A 20,879-nucleotide genomic window follows, 5' to 3' on the forward strand; every position below is an offset into this window, starting at 1 on the left:
CTTCCCAGGCACTGCCGTGCGGGCGAGATACTCTCGGTAGCTTGCAGGGCTCTCCGAGAGGGGGCGGAGGAATCGAACCTGGCTCAGCTGTGCCGGCAGCTTGCAAGGCAAACACCCTACCGCTGTGCTATCACTCCAGCTCCCTGGAATTCTTCTCAGGAGACCAGCACCTGCAGGGACCAGGCCTTTAAGGCCAGGCTAGAAGAAGCATGTCTGGGCCTTGACAGAGAGTTCGTTGGGACGCCCAGCCAGAGCCACTCATGGCTTGCCTCTGTCTCAGGGCTGGAGCCCAGGGAGGCAAGTCTGAGCTGCAGAGAAGGGTCTTGGGAGCCCAGTGCTTGGCTCCCTGGGGAGGCTGCTCTCTCCTGAGGCTGATTCACACAGCCCCGAGTCCCAGAGAGGAGGACCTTCACTCTGGGCGAAGATATCCTGGACAGTTGCACAGAGCACGGGAAGAAGGACAGGGGCCAGGCTTAGGGCGGAGAGCGGCCGCAGAGCTGCCACTGGCTGTGCTGCCCAGGTGCCCAGTAAAGGGGGATGGCACCTGGAAGAGGGCGGGGGAAACGGCGCCTGGGTTCCATCCTTGGCCTTCCAGATGGTCCCCTGAGCAGCGCCAGGAGTAACACTGGAGCATCACCCAGTGTGGCCCAGAAACCAAAAACAACACAGGTAGCAAAGCTGATTCTAAGAAGGCAGGTAGCCACCCACAGAGACGAGCTCAGCCTCCAGCCCCCGGACAGAGGATCAGACGAGCTTCCTCTCACCTGGCCTTAAATGCCTGGCTCCATGCAGGTCTCCTGATGGAACATTCCGGAGATCTGGTGACTGACAAACCTAGATCAGAGCACCGAGGGATCCCAACTTCATAACTGTGAGCCTGCAATCTGGGGCCAGTGAGATAAGACAGTGGTTAGAGCACTCGCCTTGGTCCAATCCTCAGCACCACACAGGATTCCCTGAGCAGTGCCAGAAGGGACCCCCTACACACAGAGCCAGGAGTAAGCCCTGAGCACCACAGGGGGTGGCCCAAAGGTCCCCAACATGGAAGGAAGGAAGGAAGGAAGGAAGGAAGGAAGGAAGGAAGGGAGGGAAGGAGGTAGGGAAGGAGGGAGGGAGGGAGGAGGAAAGAAAGAAAGAAAGAAAGAAAGAAAGAGAGAGAGAGAGAGAAGGAAGGAAGGAAGGAAGGAAGGAGGAAAGAAAGAAAGAAAGAAAGAAAGAAAGAAAGAAAGAAAGAAGGAAGGAAGGAGGGAGGGAGGGAAGAAAGAAAATGAAGAGGGAATGAAGGAAAGAAGAAAGAAAGAAAGAAGGAAAAAAGAAAGAAGGAAAGAAAGACGGAAGGAAGGGAGGGAGGGAGGGAGGGAGGGAGGGAGGGAGGGAGGAAAGAAAATGAAGAGGGAATGAAGGAAAGAAAAAAGAAAGAAAGAAAGAAAGAAAGAAAGAAAGAAAGAAAGAAAGAAAGAACGGGAAAGGAAAGGAAAAAGAACTTCAGGCTAGAAGCTTCAACTGAACCCTGGCCAACTCAGTCCTCAACAGAAGATGGGTTTGCATTCAGAGATTGTGGAGAGAAAGCTTGGATGCTACACGCGGTGAGAAATTCAGCTTTAAAATAGGCCTGCTGTCACTCACGGCTCTTCTTGCGCGCTCTCTCTCTCTCTCTCTCTTGCTCTCGCTCTCTCTCTCTCTCGCTCTCGCTCTCACTCTCTCTCTCAGAAAATAAGGTCACGGGGCCCACTGAATTTACAGCATCCCGGATCTGATTTCCATTCTTGGTGGGAAGGGCGAGTTGGGGCAACCATCTCGCAGCGTTTCTTCGGTCCCCGAAACTGAAGCAAAGGTCACTGCGAACCTCATATTGATTGAAAAATAAATTTGAAATGGGCCGCAGACTCCATTTTGGAATTTTTTTTTTTCTGCCAGAAAATTCTCTCCCCACAGTGTCCATTAAGAGACTTTTCATAGAGCAGGTCCTTGACCCGCCAGACGGATCCAAATAAATGTTTGAAGTGGGCCTCCTTGGGACCCGGGGCCGCCACCACAGATATGTCATCCCAGAAAGGAAAGTTATGAAAGGAGCGAATGTTTACCCAGTGCTCTGTGGCTACCATTTTTCCGTCTTTCTGTCTCTTGAACATTTCCCTGGGGGGAAGTTTACATTACACAAGCTCGAGGGAGCCTGGGAAGGCATCAAAAAGCACAAATCGATGTGTATCGTGAAAGAATCTTAAAGAAAAACACACCGCCTTGGACAGAAGCCAGACCGGCCTGCGATGGGTCAGCTCAGAGGACGGGCGGGGTGGGGGAGCTCCCCCCTTACCCGTCCGTGCCTGCTGGACCCAGGGGTGCCAGGCCCGGGGTGCCCCAAGATGGCAGTGCCTGGGTGATGGGGTGGGCAGGGGGAACGGCCAGGTTCATTCTGGAGGCTTGAAAAGAGGATTATTCGTGCTCATGCAGCTGGCGACGAGAATACGGGATGTGGGAAGGGCCGCAGGTTGCCCTTAAGCTTCCGGGGCTTGGTCCTTCACGGCCTGGTCAGCGCTGGCTGGCCACGGACTAGCCTTGACTGGCCGTGGTTTGTCAGGGTCTGCTGGGATTTCTGTGCTCCCAGGACCCCTCCCTTTCTTGTGGCTGGGCCGCCTCTAAGGAGGACACCTGGGGGGAGGGGAGGGCTGGGGGCCCACCCCAGAGCAGATGACCTCATTTTAACTCTGCCAATGACAGCCACAGAGACGACTTCCAAATAAGGCCACTTCACAGAAGCCAAGGGCGAGGCAGACCACCTGCCTCCTGCGGAGTGGGGCCCGGCCCGGGGTACAGAGACACTCGGAACATCAGATAAGGCCTCCCGGGTTCCGAGTGGTGACTTGACGCTTTTCAGGCCCGTTTGAAGGACTTGCCTTCGCAGGCCCTAAGAGGGGACGTGGATTTCAGGGCTCGGGCCGGATTTGCTCTATCTCGTCCTGCTCGGTTGGACCCACGTTTCTTCTGAGTCTCCCTTCGATCTCCTCATGGCTGCACCCCACTGAAGCTGGTGAGGAGACAGCCATTTGTCAGGGAGATGAACTGGAGCGGTGGCCTCAGGTATCAGACAGAAATCAAGCCACCGCGTGACCCCCCCCCCCCCCCCGGGGGTTACCTAACTCCGCTAGGCCTCAGTTTCACCATCAAATCAGAGATGCTTCCTTCAGTGCCTAAATGCGAGCCCCAACCTGGCCGGTGAGCGCCTTGGAGGCCGGGGACAGTGGACTGGGCAGTCCCCAGGGCCAAGAGCGTCTGTTACATGCACAGGTTCCTGGGCCTCGCCCCAGTGACTGGGAGTTGAATCTCAGGGCAGGGCCCCACTCTGCAGAGAGCTAGCGAGGGAGGGAGGGAGGGAGGAGAGAGAGAGAGAGAGAGAGAGAGAGAGAGAGAGAGAGAGAGAGAGAGAGAAGGAGGACAGGAAGACAGAGAGAGAGAGACTGAGAGACAAAGAATGAGAGAGACAGAGACAGGACAGAGAGACAGAGAGACAGAGATAGAGACAGAGAGAGAAGGACAGAGAGAGAAAGAGATATAGAAACAGAGACAGAGAGACATAGAGACGGAAGGACAGAGAGGCACAGAGAGGAGAGAGAGAGAGAGAGAGAGAGAGAGAGAGAGAGAGAGAGAGAGAAAGCATTGCAGTGAGTAGGTGTGAGAATGTCTCCCCTCCCCTCCCTTTCCCTCCCCTCCTTTCCTCTCCGTCCATGGAGGGGCTGGACACCTGCCTACTGCACAAGCAGGCCACCAGTGGGGGCAGGTGACAGCTCCCCGTGGCATCCTGGGGGCCTGTTCCGGGGCAAGGGAGACTCCAGCCCGGCGCCCCGTGCCCGGCACTCCCTGACGTCCCCACGGGCTGGAGGGAGAAGCAATACCAGACTCCAAAATCACTCGGCCTGTTACTTCCGGGAGTCAGTGCCTCATGCAGGGCTGGGAAGCCCGGAGAGAGCCACTGTCCTGCTCGTCAGGTGTCCCTGCCCCTGGCCAGTGGCCCTGCCCGCCTCCGGCCCGGCCTCCCCCGCCCGGCCCCTGCTCCTCTCTGGGCTTCAGAAGGCAGAGGCCCCGCTGGCTCTGAGAGGGAGCTGCAGAGCCTTCCGCCCCTTTTCCTGTGTGAGCGCACAAGCCTCTGACAACCACTCGCGGCTTCGGGGTAGCAGGACCCGCGGTTTCAGGCGCCCCACCTGTGCCGGGGTGTGCGGCTGCATCGCCAGGAAGCCGCCCTCGGGAGGCCGCGCCCTGCCCACAGCCCAGAGCTCAGCTCCCAGGGCGGGCGCTGCCTTCCTGCCTGCCCGGGCCTCGCCCTGACCTGGGCCGCAGGGCTGATGGTGTGTGGCGAGGAGGCTGCGTGCTTCCCGGGGACGGGCCCCCTTCGGACTCAGGCCTGGGACACCTGCCACGCACGCCTGGGAACGTGAGTGGGCACCACATGGCCCCGGGCACTGGGCCTGTAGGCCCCTGAGCACTGCGGGGGCCCAAACACGAGCCTTTCCTTCCAGTCTGCTTGGCTAAGTGTCACCAGGAGTGCTCCCCCCCAGTGCCCTGAGGCCTTCTTAGGAGCCCCCTTCTGCCCACAAAGACCCCGGAAGTCAGGAGTCCGCAGGCCTAGCTCACTCCACATGCTGAGGGGGCTATTCCTGGCTACACCTCAATTCCAGGGGTGCGGTGTAGGCCTGCAGTTCTAGGGGTGTGTGGCCACTCTAGGAACCCATCCGCCTAGACCCCAGCTTCCGAAATCCTCTCGCTGTGCTGGACCCGAGTTACGAATGAAGGCTGGCCCCCCACTGCTGGGCCGGTGTCTCATGTCTCCTCATCCTCCCAACATAGACTCCTGTCTCTAAGGAAGGCCCCTCTGGGCTGCCGGGGGAAAGAGAGTCGAGGACGATTCTATCCAACCCAGCACACGTGTCTGATCTCCAGCCTACACTGCAAGCGATCTGGAACCTTCTTCCCTGATGGCCCAGGGGTGCTAGTGCCCTCGTGCATAGCCCGCTTTGGGGAGCCCTAATCTGGAGGAAGGGCCAGACAGCACCCACAGGTGGTCTAGTGGTTGGCGTCAGATTCCTGGCCACCCACAATCTAGTCCAGAAATGTTCTGGGCGCCGGAGTGAGTCCAGCTGGTAGGGCACTGACCTTACACGTGGGTGACCAGTTCAGTCACCAGCTCCCCGTATGGTCCCCAGGAGCTCCCCCCACCCCCAGGAATGACACCTATGCACTGTCAGCCCTGAGAAACATCAACTGAGATAGTCCAGGAGGGCGTCTGGGCAAGGGGGCATGTGTCTGTGGCTTGCCAGGGACTCACCTCGGAGATGGGGGTCGAGCTGGGGAGGACCCTCCCTGCAGTAGCAGCAGCAACAGCCCAGATGCCCGGCCCAGAGCCAGTTCGAAGAGGGTTCCCCTAGCCCTGGAGCCAGGAGGCACCCCAGGAAGAACCGCGAAATGACCCTCAAGCCCAGCCCCAATGCCCGGAAAGAGGACCGGACAGGAAGTGCCCGCTTCCAAAGGAATTCTGTTGGCAGAGGTCATTGGGAACCCCTGGGTCTGTGGGTGTTGGGGCTTGGGAAAGGCAGGACAATGGGAACCCTTCAGGGAGAGGACACAGTGCAACTGAAGTCTAGGGGGGCAGTGCCAGGCGGGGGTGGGGGGGTGGGTTGCTCAGTCGAGCGGTGCGCAGGGCGGATACACCAAGCTGGGGGTCCTACCCGGCCTCTGTGCTCATGGCCCTCGGATATCCAGCGCCTGACAATCGCCCTTGGCCATCAGCAGGCCGTGGGACACCTGCAGGGGCCCAACTGCCTCCCTCAGGGGACTCACTGGCCTCCCAGATGGGGACACCTGAGCTATGCCTTGTTGCACCCCGGTCATGGAGCTCAGCCCCCGACACAGACCCCCACGTGGGCAGGGGGCCACCACTCCATACAGCCTCTTGCTGGTTGCTCCTCGGAACCAGACCTTGGAGGGCGGCGGGGGTCCAGGCTCTGCTGGTGACTGGGAACGGGGCACTGATTCTCTCAGCAACACTGGGTTTCTCTTGTCCCCCAGCCCCTGAAGTGCAACCTCCCCACGAGGCCAGGAGAGAGGCGAGTGCTACCCGGGAGGAAGCAGAACAAAAAACAGAGGGAAGAGAAAGAAGAGACAAAGGTCGAGTGGAAATAATCCTCCAGACAGGGGTCGGGGGAAGAAGGGAAAGGAGATCAGCGGGAAGATGCAGGTCCACGAAAATCCAGGAACTGGGCTCCCGCGGACCCACTGAGCACTCTCTGGTGGCAACACTGATGAGGACAGAGAAACCGAGTCCTGGCTGGTCACTGTCTGTGGGGACTTCACTTCCCTCCCCCAACCACGTGCATGTACGGGGGCGGGTGTCTGTGGACCCCAGGTGGAGTCCGTGTGAAGACGAGCAACGGAGTTGGGTGTTGAGAATGTCCTTCCCATGCCCTGAGCTGTGGGGGACATTCTTTGGGGACCGGGTGCCCAAAGAATGAAGGAGTGAATGAATGAATGAATGAATGAAAGTGTGCAAACGATCATTCGGTAATGGTGGGATTTGGTGGGGGCGTCTTAGGTTTTAGATGTTATTCTGTGACCGGAAACATACCACTGGGACTTAACGCTTGTTTACATCCCTTAGACTCTGGTCAGATTGGTTTCTTTACATGTTTCACTGAAAGCCACAGTTTCTAAGAACTCTGGGCCAAGTGCAGTGAGGACTTCCTGTCTTCAAACGAAGGCAAGGAGAGAGGAACCAACTGAAGGTCTCTCTCAAGCTCAGAAGAAAGGGTATTGGGTGAACAGCAGCGCTGCTAATCCCAAAGTAAAGAGAGAGGAGGAGAAATCCAGAGAGATGAAAGGCAGCACCCCTGCAGAGTTAGGAAATACAGTCTAGGGAGTAATAAAAGAGGTCGGAGGTCATCGCCAATAAAAGGGAACCAAGAGGCACTGAATATTAAATCCTTAAGGTGGCCCTCGCTTTACACCCTGGTCCTCGAAGTCTTCAAAAGAGTCTTTTAATCAGCTGCTTGTATATAAAATACCACCTTTTTGTTTTCAAATTTATTTATTTAGTTATTTTGATTTGGAGGCAAACCCGGCTGTGCTTAGGGCTTGCTCCTGGCTCTGTGCTTAGGGGTTATTCCTGGCTGGGCTCGGAGGACCATATGGGGATCCCAGGGATCGAATCCAGGTCAGCCGTGTGCAAAGCCAGCGCCTACCTGCTTAACCATCTCTCCAGTCCCTCAGAGCCCATCTTAAGCACGTTAATAGAGTCTATTCCTCTTTAGGGAAATTTATCATGATCCTTTACTCCTAAGGCACACCCTCTCCCAGTTATTCATTAGAGAAGTGTGTGTGTGTGTGTGTGTGTGTGTGTGTGTGTGTGTGTGTGTGTGTGAGAGAGAGAGAGAGAGTGTGTCTTAAGACCCATTTGAGGCCATGAGTCTGCAGCCTCCCCAGAACTCTTGGCTAGGGGATAGCCAAGGGGGGTCCTGATATCAGGGGCTCATAGTAAAAAGGTACAAGGAAACGTCAACAGTTCCCTCCAACAGCACAAAGGTGACTCAACAGGTTTCTCAATCTAGAAACAGCAAATGTTATTTGCAGAGAACCAAAGGCCATGCATTGTGATGCAGAGGGGCTGGGCTGACCTCTGGCAGTCTAGTGGCTTCTCAGTGGTGGGGAGACTACACTGGTATCTCAGTGGTCCTGGCTCAGGTTTGGGGGTAATCAGTCCAACTTCGTTGGGACAGAAGAGCTAGTGGGAGCCTGGGAGTTTGATTTCTCTTTTGACTTTGGGGTCATAGGACGTGTCCAGCTTGGCTGACCCCTGTGACTCGGACAGGAGTGCCTCATCATCCCACTCAAGGAAACAATTAATGCTACCACCAAAGGCGGGGGTGGGTGGGGGACATTTGAACAGAGAGGAGGTTTGCACTTGGGACATCCAGGAGGGGACTGGCCGGTGCCTGCCCAAACAAAGCCCCAGTAGATGGTTGCTCCCATCCTCCAAAGTTGCTGCCATGCCCCTGGTTGGACCCCCTGGGCTCAGGACTGAGTCTCACCAAGAAACTCACCTTCTGAGAATGTGCAGATGCGATGGGCCCCTGTGACTGCTGTCCCCGGGCTTTCTCAGAGTCAGGGTGGCCTCCCTCCACCCACCTCCCCATCCTTCCAAAAGCCCCAGCAGTCACGCCCACAGCCCAAAACCACTGCCCCGTTAAAAAATTTAACTCCACTTGGACTTCCCAATGAAATATTCTGAATTTCCTGGAGTGACATCTCCAAACTCTACAACGTTGATCATCCAGATGGGATGGAATGGAACGGAGAAGCCAACCAATCTCGACAAAACAAATCATTACCACAGAAGGCTTGACTTGTAACAATGTCTTAGTAAACCCTCATATTAGGACTTAGTGTCTCCATGGTGAGATACAACAAGTTAGATTAATTTTCGTCTAAGGAAACATTTCCTGAGCATTCTATTAGCAATGTATTGGGGGGAAAACAGCAATGTAAAATAAATTATTGTGGGGGTGCTATGGGGGGCAGGCTTGAGGGGTGTGGGAAAATTGGAGACATTGGTGGAGAGAAATTGACAGTGGTATTGGGGTTGGGGTTGGAATACTGAATGCCTGTAACAAATCATCTGTAGACCATGGTGTTTAAATAATGCATAGGAGAAATAGAAAAAAAAAGAGAGGGGTCTTGCCACTTGGAGACCGAGGAACTGAATAGTTAGAACTGGCTCCAAAGTCATGAGTCACCCCAAAGCTCTGGTACGGGCAACCTCTCCTTCTGCCTTTGATACCAGGGAAGAACTCAAGTGCAAGTTTCCAAATTACTCAGTATCTGTTTCTCAGACAATCTTTCCCATAAAAACAACTAGATCTCTTAACTTTCTCTGAGTCCCATAAATAGCATTGACACTTGGTTTTCTTGGGAACTTACTCTAACCCCTGCCTCCCGACGGTCTTTTATCTTCTTATGAGAACGATTGTGGGTGCAAAGCCACAGGGTTGATCTCAGCGTGGATCCGGGGCTGTCAGACTCGCTAACTCAAAGATCACCTTCTCGCATGCGACTTTCACCGAGGCATCACCTTAAATCCACCGAAATTTATGTGCAGCAAAATGACGAAGGATGGTCGCCCAGCTCTGCGTGACTCACGGAGAGTCAAAACCACACACGTTAAAGATAGAGGTGAGGCCTGGGATCGTCGTGCCAGGGAGAGAGCCCTTCGGGGCGGGAAGATGGACCATTTCTGACGCATCTCTGCAACAGAGCAGCGCTGGGAATGAGGAAAGGGGGGTCTGGAGAGAGGCATTTTGGACGAGTGAACAGAGGGAAGCAGAAATGAACGTGCAGATGGAAGAATGGGTGGTGGATGGAGGGAGAAGGTTCACGTCAGACCTTGACTGGCAACTCGTTCCAACTCAGCAACAGATGACGGCAACCACGTTCTTGAACCCGCCTTAAGGATCCAGTCACAAGACACGGCCTCACAGTTCATTTAGGCGATTCCAAAGAGGCTGCAGTGAAGATGCTCGGGCAAAAGTGTGCAGCAAATTATTTTCAAGTGCTCTTTGAAAGTAGTTTACTGAAATTCTCTCTTGGGGGCTGGAGAGATCGTACAGTGGGGAAGGGGGCTTGCCTTGCTTGGAGCTGACCTGGGTTCAATCCCCAGCACCCCAGGCGGGTCCCTGAGCCTCAGCAAGGAGTGATCACTGAGCAGAGGTCAAGGAGTAACCTGAGCACCACCAGGTGTGGCCCTGAGATGGGGAAAAAAAATCCTTTTTTATTTCTAAGTTTTTTTTTTTGAGGGTAGAGGGTCATTCCTGACAGTGCTCAGGGCTCACAACCCCTGTCTCTGTGCTCAGGGACCCCTCTTGGCAGGCTCTAGGGACATTCTGGGATGCCGGGGATCAACCCTGGGCCAGCTGCTCGCAGGCGAAGAGTCCAACCTGCTGTCCCCTCATCCCGTCCTGTTTTTCCTTTTCCTGAAATACTGTTGAGCGTCAACCTCCAAAGCTGGAAAAGACCCCCCACAGCTGGACTTGCAGCCCTCACGCTTCACAGACACCTCCTGTGCTTTACTCCTCTGTTTTACTAATTACTAGGAGAAACAGTTGTCAAAGAGAGGAGTTTAAAAATATCCCTCAAGAACACATTTTTGCACACTTCGAAACTATGTCTCTGAAAAATGTCCAAATAAGGTCTCTGCCCTAGCCAAGCGCCAGCAAGGCGACCATGACTCAGGCTTACATCCTACCTAGGAACAGACACTGAAAATGAAAGTGTCTGAGAACCACACCAGGGGTCCCCCTCCGTTCCTCAGCCCCCGGCACTGAGTTCTGGGCCAGCTTGGCCTTGGGGAGCCCTCGGCAGTGGAATCACACCCATCTCTCTGCCTGGGGGTGGCCCCAAGGCCTCCGCACTCCACTCACTGCCCGCCTTCCACCAAGAACAGCCGTTCAACACGTGTGTAAAGGAACATAAAGGGACATAAAGGAAGGGAGGGTCCTCTGAGGGCCAAGACACAGGTGACCCTTCCCAGCTCCAGACCTCCACATCCGTGTGGCCAAGCCTGCAGGAAGTGGTAGCACAATGGGTGTCACCGGCCCGGCCGTCACCCTGGAGCTCTCACGGCACCTGGCAATCGCAGGTGATGGCCACCCAGCTCCTCCACAGCATGTTGGAGCACAAATGGCCTTCTCGTGTGGAAGGAGGCACTTGGCGATCAGCTCGTGGGGCCCAAAGGAAGGCCCCCCAGGGGCTGACCCCAACCCCTGAGGTCTGCCTCTACTCTAAAATAAAAGCAATGAGGAGACAGCCCCGGGCTGAGAGGCTCGTCTCCTACACGGCCAACCCAGGTTCCAACCCCAGGCTGACACAGGATCCTCGAGCACCGCCAGGAGGGGAATCCGAGAGCCTCGGGTGGCCCCTGAGCATGGCCAGGCAAACCCCTCAGCCCCCCCCCCCCCCCAATAATCGTTTACAAACAGGAACTAGGCTGCAACAGTCCCAAGGAGACGCAGGGGGCACAAGGCTGGGTCTCCGCAGCTGGAACGCCTACAATAACAGGGTCCCCTCGGGGGCCCCTCAACTGACGGGAAAACCAAGGTTGGGTTAAAGAAGCCGCTGGAAACAGGAGAGGCTGCTGGTCCCCCGACAAAACGGCGACGTTCCACCTTGACTTCCGTTGCCCGGCACGCACACGCACACGCACACACTGGACTTCCGGGGAGTCACGGCCGCCAGCATCCCCGCTCCCCACTCTCCACATGTGCATTTTCTCTTCTCTGCCCCTCTCTGCGCTCCCCCGAATCTGCTAGTTAAAGCACAGAGCACCAGGTCGCACCCGCCTGCAAAGTGACCCTTCCCAGCCTGCCGCCCGCACCACCGCCACCGGGCTTTGCCGCCCGGCCCGGCTCTCTTCAGAGATTGCAGATTTCTGTGATAAAAATAGAAACACGCAGGGCATCACATGTGTATGCAAACGTGCCAACCCATCTTGGGGCTGAAAATAGTTATTTACTATTTGGCTTGCATATTGGCCCAGAAAACCCTCTGTACCTATTTCGTGCTTCTGTAAATTCTTCCCGAGTTCCTGACCCATTTGCATTCTGTGAGGGATGCCTGGCTTCTCCCGGACAGCTGTCTGCTCTTCACTCTGGGCAGGGTTTCAAAGCAACACTGTCCACCACTGCACGCGGGGCTTCGGGGAGCTGCATGTCCCCCCATCCATTCCTGAGGTCCACTCTGGTACAAGCAGGAGTGGCCTCTACCCTAGAATCACGTTTCCTCTTGAGATGCCACCGGGGTACAGGGCAGGATCAGACACCTGGGACACCCCGGCCTCGAGGGGGCTGGTGGATAACGCAGATGGAAATAACAACGGTTCCTAGCCAATAAGGTTGGGGGAGCAAATCCAATTCACAGGGACAATGTCCGGGTTGACGCCACCCGGCAGAAGGTCCTTCCTAACTTCTAGTGTTCTCACCAACGCCTCCCTGACCTCTTGCGTTCTGGGCTTTCCAAGCCTCCCCTAGAAAGTCCAGCCAGGGGAACAAGTCAGGTTCAGAAAACACGGGGTGATGCAAAGGGAAGACGGAGGTCAGAGCATCCGTTATCTACACTCCCTCCACTGGAGAGCGAGGACGAGTTTCCCAGCACCTGCAAAGCCCGTGTTTCCTGGTGCCCAAGTCAGATATGCTGATGCAGTACCTTCTGGGAGTCACTGCAGAGCCAAGCCCACGCCCATGAATCCACAGAATGTCAGAACCACCTCCGTGTCCTCTCCCCAGTCCACGGCCCCACACCGCCCCAGCTACCCACTGCATTCAGGAGACAGGCCCTGGAGACACGTCCACACGCCCCAGAGGCCCATACACGCTGTCCAGCTCTGGGCATGGCCACAGACCAAACTCCCTGCAAAGAAGCCTCGACACCCGACTGCAAAGCCCCAGGTGAGCGCTCCCTCCCCTCTCCAGCCATGGGGCATGAACACAGACGCACATTCCGGAAGTCGCTGGGTCTTTTTTGGGGTGACAGCAGGAATCTGTGACCACTGGGGGTGGTTCATGAAACACTGCGGCCCCCATCCCGCGGCGGTTTCCTCTGGATCTGGGGCTCGCTTTCACTTCCTGCTAGGTGGGACGGTGGGGGATGGGGGCGTCTGCGGCCTCCCTGCCCAGCTGCACACACGCACACGCACACACACAGACACACACGCACGCACATGCAAACACACACGCACATAGTCACACACATGCACACACACATATACATGCGTGCACACATAGGCACACACATGGGCACACATGTACACACATGCACACACACGCATACACACACTCCTGGGGCAGGAGCAAACCCCCAACCCTGAGATACTGCAAACCACCAGCTTCCCAGGGCCTGTGGGGAGGACGGGTGGGTGGGGCAGGGCAGGCACGCTGATGCCCGACAGCTGCGGTGGGTGCCCTCTCCTGCGAGGGGGAGCCTGTGGCCAACTGCTTACCCCACAGCCCGAGTCCCTCCCTTCCCCAGTGACACCATGTCTTTAAGACTGGGCATCTCCGCAGTGGGACGTGAATCATCTCTGCTCTGCCATGCGTCCCCAGCTTGAGGAAAGGGCCGTGTCCCGGAATCGGCCCGTCTGCTGCTCTGGCTCTCACTCGCCCCTTCAGAGGTGCCGTCCAGGGTCACGCAGAGAGATCAGACATGGATGAAGATTTCTTTTTTGGTTTTGGTTTTGGGGCCACGGCTGGCAGTGGTCAGGGGTTACTCCTGGCTCTGCACTCAGGAGTTACTCCTGGTGGTGCTCAGGGGCCATGCAGGATGCCGGGGATTGAACGGGGTCGGCCGCATGCAAGGCAAACGCTCTACCCGCTGTGCTATCTCTCTGCACACCCAGATCAGAGATGAAGATTTCTATGTCGCTCTCCCGACTGTAATACTGGCCGAAACTCCTACAGGTAGAATCAGCTAAACTCCTGTTCTCCCCCAGGCCCAGGGGAAGCCTCTCCTCTAAGGTCCCCATCAGGACCCCCAAGATCTCCATGCTCCCTGCCCGTGCCTGCTGCTCTGGCAGAAACTGGCTGCTGGGGTGCACAGAGCCCAGCCCAGACTAGCACCGGTGGGCTCCAGGGAGTGGGGGGTGTGTGCAGTCTGAAAGCACACTCAGAAGTGCTCCCAGGGTCTCTGGGAGGGATGGACTCATCCTGGCATCAGCCTCAGGCTAAGACCTCAGGACCTAGCCCAGGTGCAGGGCTCCCACTGGGTGTGGGGCAAGAGGGCGGGAGAGAGGCACCCTTGTCTGAGACCGGATCAGCTGGGGCGCTGTGGCGAGGCTCCCCTGGCAGAATGTCTGTCAGAATGGGGAGATAGGGGCGGGGTAATTGAGATTCCACTGCAATCTTCCCAGGGATCTGAAGAACCTTTGGGGAGGGTTCCGGTCATGCCCAAGGCACCTGATTCCAGGGACAAAGGCTCTGCTCAGCACCCGAGAGATAACGTCCAGCCCTCCTTCCTGAGGACAAGAATAGAGAGGCCAGGAGGTGGCCCCAGATCTCTGCAAGGCTTAGAGGAGGCGGAGCTGGGGGGTTTTAAGGTGATCCCCCACCCCAGATCACACCCACGTTACCTCAGCCCAGGTAACTTCTAGACCAAAGAAGCCAGGGGAGCGGGTGGGTGGTGGTGGTGGAGAGACAGGACTGGGGCAAGGGGCCTGCCTGGCCGCCACGTTCCCTAGCTCAGTTCTCTGCACTGTGCATGGCCCCCTGAGTACCGCCAGGACTGATCTCCGAGCACAGAGCCCCAAGGAAGTCCTGAGCATAGCTGGATGTGGCCCAAATAGAAGAAGCCAGTGGGCTGGCCCAGGGCCCCCAGAACCCCCCACTGGTAGGACCTGAGCTGTCTGGCCCGCATGTTCTCAGCCGCCTCTCACTAGGAAACAGGGAGGAAGTGGCACTGCCAAGAAGCGCTGTCTTATCCGGTCCCGCTCAGATGCCTTCAAGAAGAGAATCTTCCCCTCTCTGCCCTTGACCGGAAAGGCCTTTGGGAGCCCGGAGCCCACCCACGACCAGACGAGATGTCAAGACAAGTTTATCTCGTTCCATACCTAATTCTAGCCTCAGCTTCCTCCTCTCCCACAAGGGGGGGGCCAATTCTCTGTCCGGCAGAGAGTGGCCCTGACCCCCTGTCCCCCGCCGGGACGACCCCGCTCCCCCGTGGCGACAACCAGGCATCTATCTGGGCTAACACTCAGCAGAGGGGCCGGGCCTGCCCTGCACCCCGGAGGCCCCGGGGTTTGAGGTCCCGGGTTTGACTCCCGGCACAGCAGGAGAGGGAAAGCTGGGTGGAGATGCACCGGCCGCCCTCCTCAGCCGCAGCCCCTCGTGAGCTCAGACGTTCCAGGCCACAAGCTGGGCGGCCACAGGAGCATCCACAGGGCGTTGCGGTGGCTCGAGACGGCCTTGGAATCAGGGCGACGAAGCGTCAGGAGATGTCCAGAGCCACTGCAGCCATGGAGGGTCGGCCCGCCCCAGGGAAGGAACAACGGGGCAGTCCTGGTCCTTGACCACTGTCCTTAGGCTGACGAGCCCCTGAGGTGTGTGCAGGTGTTGTGTGCTCCATGTGTCACCTCCCTCAGCCTGCGTGTAAGACCTGTCTGAAGAGGACCCCCAGCCCGTTACAGGCGAACCTGATCCTTCCAGCAGGCTGAGGGCCAGTCCGTCCCGCACATAGTAGGTGCTCAGCCAACACACGTGCGGTCAGTTACCCCCAGAGAGACTCTGCCACGCTCTCTCGGGATGGTAGGAGGCAGGGCCAAGAGCCTCATCCCCCCCCCCCTCCACACACACACACACACACACAGGGAGTTTCCCAGCTATCTGTTGCCTCCTCTTTGTTCCGCCAAGATGTTGGGATTACTGGGTGGGACCCCCTAGACCCCTCAACACAAACATGACCCCTCAGCCAGACTGTGTCTCTGCACAGATATTACCCGCCCCTCTGCTAAAAAAAAAAGAAGGAAAGAAAATAAAAGTGGGAGTAGGGGCTGGAGCAAGAAGGGGGCAGCCGGCCAGCCAGCAGTCACGCCGGGAGCCAGGCGGGTAAACGGTCTCCTGGAACCGGAGGGCAGTAAACCTGGGCCCCAGCTGGCATGTGTCCCCTGGGCCGGGAGAGCACCGGGCAGCCCCCACCTGGTTTCTCTGCCCTGCACGCTGGGCAGCTGGGAGCCCCAACAGAGCTGGAGCCTCTGAGCCTGGGGTGCGACCTGGGCTGGGAATGTGCTGGGAGCTGACGCCTCCCCAGCGAGGCCCTCAAACCCGCCTCCCCACTCCTTGGGGGTCTCCCCATCACTCATGAATTCAGTCACATTTCTCAGGCACTTCGTTTCTCTGTGAAAACGCCTTGAACATAGTAATAATGCAAAAAAGAAATCTGTGCTATTTTCCTATTCGAGGTCTATTTTTTTTTTACAACTTTGCTCCTCCCTTCCCACCCCTGTCCCCACAGAAAACCAGGGGCTCTGGGGTTAGGAAAAGCTACAAGAGACTGGCCTGCCTGAGGCTTGCCATGGGGGGCGGGAGTGACCAGCTCTCCCGGGGAAGCTGCCCGCTGCCTGCTATCCTCCCGAAGGCTCTGATCAGGCCAGCGGGGAGCCTTAGGGACACTGTGCTGACAAGGACCCAGCACGGAGGCTCAGCAGTGGAGCCGTCCCAGCCTGTCTCCTGGGCCTGCAGCATCTCCCCAGCCGCGAGCTGAGGATGCAGCAGCTGCCGTTTCCCGGACACGGTGTGGGTGCCCGCCCGCGCCTTCTCCCTGCTCCCTGCCCGGGATGCCCAGGTCCCTCTCTGGGAAGGGCCCCAGGTTGCTGGACTCATTCCCCAGCCCTCAGGCCACTCTCTGTTGTTGAGTTGCTTCTCAGTGTGTGTGTGTGTGTGTGTGTGTGTGTGTGTGTGTGTGTGTGTGTGTGTGTATGGGGGGACCATCCCACTCTACCCACGAGACAGAGAAGCCGCCCACAGGTCTGCAGCAACCGGCCCTTCCTCCGTCCCCCCTTCCCTCTGCCGAGGTTCCGCGGCGAGCACAGCCCGACAGTCATTTCTGCCATCCGAAGCCCAGAGGGCTGGGAGACTGGGGTGCAGCCAGGACGCCCCAGTCCGTGCGATTCCCCGAGTCTGTCCAGGGAGAAACGCCAGGAGACCAGGAAGCCCGGAAGGCTCAGACTGAGCCGGAGCAGAAGAGGGGTGGGGGAGGGGCGCACACCTTGCGGCCTTTGCACGTTTTCAGGAGACCCCCCCTCCCCACACACACACCACCTGGAAGGAGGAAGGTGGTGTCGGAGCTGGGGAGTATATATATATATGGCCACTGCCCTGTCCAGCACTTTCTGCTGCTGGTGCATCCCATCAGAGAGCAGAGAGAAGGCACGTGGGTGTCTCAGCATGGTGGGACCCCGAGGGGCACCTTCCCATCGCGCGGCGCCCCGGGGTGTGGGCTGAGCCTCCCTGATTACCATGCAGAGAAACCTCAGCGTGGAGAACAAATATTTGACTTTCTCCCCCTTTCCTCCCTCCCTCCGCGTCCTTTAGCACCGTCCTGTTTAGACGGGGAGCTGCTTAATGGGCGACCTTTGCCCTCTGGCGAAAGGCTGTGGCCAGGAAATCCCACCTCCCATTAATGAGGGTTTTGTTCCTGATCCGGGGAGGGCCCTAGCGCACAGCTTGGGCTCCGCAAACCATTGTGAGAAGTAAAAAGGGAACAGAAAAACAAACAACAGAGGAAAAGTGGGGAACACACACACACACACACACACACACACACACACACACAGAGCCACTGTTGAATTAAAGCAAAATGCAATCCCTAAGAAAGTGGGGAATACACACACACACACACACACACACACACACTCAGAGCCACTGTTGAATTAAAGCAAATTGCAATCCCTAAGAAAGTGGGGAACACACACACGCACACATACACACACGCACACAGAGCCACTGTTGAATTAAAGCAAAATGCAATCCCTAAGAAAGTGGGGAATACACACACACACACACACACACACACACACACACACACTCAGAGCCACTGTTGAATTAAAGCAAAATGCAATCCCTAAGAAAGTGGGGAACACACACACGCACACATACACACACGCACACAGAGCCACTGTTGAATTAAAGCAAAATGCAATCCCTAAGAAAGTGGGGAATACACACACACACACACACACACACACACACACACACACACACACACACACTCAGAGCCACTGTTGAATTAAAGCAAAATGCAATCCCTAAGCAGGTTTTCTTCTCTATTAAGACAACAAAGGTCCTAAAAGGTGCACAAAGAATGGGCCATAGAATGGGGGGAGGGGGGCAGCGGCAAGGACAGAGAGTGACACTTGTCAGTGAACATCTGGGTTAGCTGCCTCACAGGTGAGTCTGTCCCCCCATCCTATGCCCTTGTTGATGCTCTGAGCAGCTCAGACTTGACCAGAAAGGCCCAAGGAAGCCCCCACCCACATATCACAGACCCCACCTGGAGGGCAGCCAGCAGCTGCCAAGGACATCTTGACCTTGAACCTCAGCGCTGCCCACTGGCCCTGGCCTGGTGTCTCTGGACATCGCCATCAGCCGCCGCTCGAGGGTGCTGCCCGCTTGGCTCCCTCTGCTCTCAGTGCATTGGGAAGGGGGGAGAGGCAGGGCTGCAGGGTGCGCCGAGCACAGAGCCCCGAGCACACAGGGTGCCCCGAGCACCCCAGGGTGTGGCCCCCAACCCAAAGGGAATGAGCCAATAAAGGTGTAAGTAAAGTATTTACTCAAGTAAATAAATGAGTAAATAAAGTATTATTTACTTTATACATAAATAATTTTATAAACACAGTAACAAGAAGTCTCAAAATGCAGACGTTACTGGCCCCACTCGAGCAAATCGATGAACAACGGGAGGACAGTGTTTGTTTTTGTTTTGTTTTAAAATGTTTATAAAAATTATTTTTTATAAAGTAAATAAATAATCTACTTTATTTACTTAAAGTAAATAAAGAGAACACAAAGCTCTTTGTGTTCTCTCACCTGGAAAGAAGCCTTCTCTTTCAACCTGAAAATTCTCAACCCACTGGGCTAGAGAGAGAAAGAGCACGGCGGGTAGGGCATCTGTCCGGCACGCAGCCCACCTGGGTCCCCTGCCCGGCAGCCCACATGGTCCCCCGAGCACCGCTAGGAGCAAATTTTGAGTGCAGAGCCAAGAGTAACCCCTGAGCATCGCCGTGCGTGGCCCCCAAACAAACAAATCCTTGACCCACAATCAGGAAGGTAACTCAGGACCTGGAATTCTAACTTGGCACCCTGGACCCCCAGGGCACGCTGACTGTCGCACAGGGTGTCCCCTTGTGGTCCCTGGAACCACAGGACTCAAAAGCACCCTCATCCTTGACCCCCGACATTGGCTGAGCATCACTGGAATTGCTCCCCCTCTCCCCCCCCCCCCCGGCTCCTCTGAGAGTTGTGTGGGTGCCTCCCCCACCCCAAATCCTCTTTCCTGAGAGTCTAGTTTTCTGCCCTTGGTCCACCCAATTTTTCTTGCCATCTTGCCTCTGCCCACGGCAGAGGGCCACAGCGTCCAGGCTGTCCCACCCTTTCCCCCGCCTGAGAGACATACTCCAATGTCTGCTCACAAAAGCTCTGGGCATTCATCTAAATGCTAGTTATTATTTGGGTCATATCCGGCCTAATGGCTAATGAGTGCTCCTCCCGCAAACTAGGTGCACAGAATGAAAATTCGAAACCAGCCAACAATCCCTGACCTTTGGCCCCGCATGCTAATGCATTAACTCTCTCCGCCTTTCTCTGCCTCTCCAGCTGATCCCAGGGCTGGGCCCGAGCAAGCTCATTCCTCAGCAAGGATGACAGGAAGGAAGCAGGCAGAGGGAAGAGAAGGGCATTCATTTGTTTTGGAGGGAGAGCACAGACGCGGGGCCAACTGGTGTTCTTGCGTTGTTAGCAGTAGAGATTATTTGGAAGTATTTGACCAAGTACTCCAAGGGGGGGGGGGGGGAGGGCGACTGCTTGAAACAGGCAACGAGCACCTTTTGTAAAAATCAAAATGCTTCTATTTGGGTTTGGTTTCTATCAACACGGGCTGGAGCGATAGCACAGCGGTAGGGCGTTTGCCTTGCACGCAGTCAACACGGCCAACCCGAGTTCGATTCCTCCACCCCTCTCGGAGAGCCCGGCAAGCTACCGAGAGTATATCGCCCACATAGCAGAGCCTGGCAAGCTACCCGTGATGTATTTGATATGCCAAACACAGTAACAACAAAGTCTCCAATGGAGACATTACTGGGCCCGCTCGAGCAAGTCGATGAACAACGGGAGAACAGTGGTTAGCAGTGGTTCTATCAACACAGTAAGAAATGGGGGGGGTGGGGAGGAGTGAGGGTCTCACTTACAAAACAGCTTCATCAAGAAGTGCCAGGCTGTCTCTCAATGGCAGAGGGGGGTTCCTTGGAGCAGTAGGGTCCTGTTTGGCCTGCCCCAAGGGGAAGCTCCGTGTTGGGGGAGGGTGCTGAGGCTTGGTGATGCTGCTGCTCACTGACCACCTGACCCCAACCACTGTGTCTCCCTGTCTCCCCTGCCCAACCCTGGCCCCCTGCAGAGTGGGGGAGCTCAACCCCAGAAGGGGGGCAGCTTCCGGGCCTGAGAGGCCATGCTTCAAGGCATGAGACTGGAGTTCAGACTTCAACTAGCTTCAACTAGTTCTCCAACTTGAGGGACGTCATTCCTCACGGCCCCTGCCCCGGGGGAACAGACGGTGACAGAGTTGGAGCAGGACCAGGGACCCCAGGGCCACAGGAATATGAAGCCCACCAACGTTTTTGCTCTGTCTGGGGTTTGGGGGCCACACCAGGGGTGCTGAGGCTTTTTCCCGGCTCTGTGCTCAGGGATCACTCCAGTAGCCCTCAGGGGAGCCGATACAGTGCTGGGGATTGAACTGGGGTCAGCCGCGTGCAACGCAAACATCTTCACCCCCGGACTCTCTCTCCAGCTCCCAGCGGCTTCTGGGATGTGAGCGCGGTTACGCACAGATGCCCCCGTGAGAGTCACAGATGTCTAGATATACAACGTGTACTCGTATGCATTTTGCTGTGGGACAGAGACATGTGCAGACTGCACAAAAAGAGGGTGTTGGGGGTGGCACGTGTGTGTGCACATGTGTGTGAAAATGCACACATGCATCACATCTGCCTCCCGGCAGAGCAGTCCTGCCTTTACCTTGCCCAAGTCCCCTACCGACCCTTGGCCGGGGATTGGTGAAGAAACTGGCTCAGCAACTGCCACCCGGCAGCA

Source organism: Sorex fumeus, unplaced genomic scaffold, assembly GCF_029834395.1.
Source record: "Sorex fumeus unplaced genomic scaffold, SorFum_2.1 ptg000122l, whole genome shotgun sequence".
Classification (NCBI taxonomy): domain Eukaryota; kingdom Metazoa; phylum Chordata; class Mammalia; order Eulipotyphla; family Soricidae; genus Sorex; species Sorex fumeus.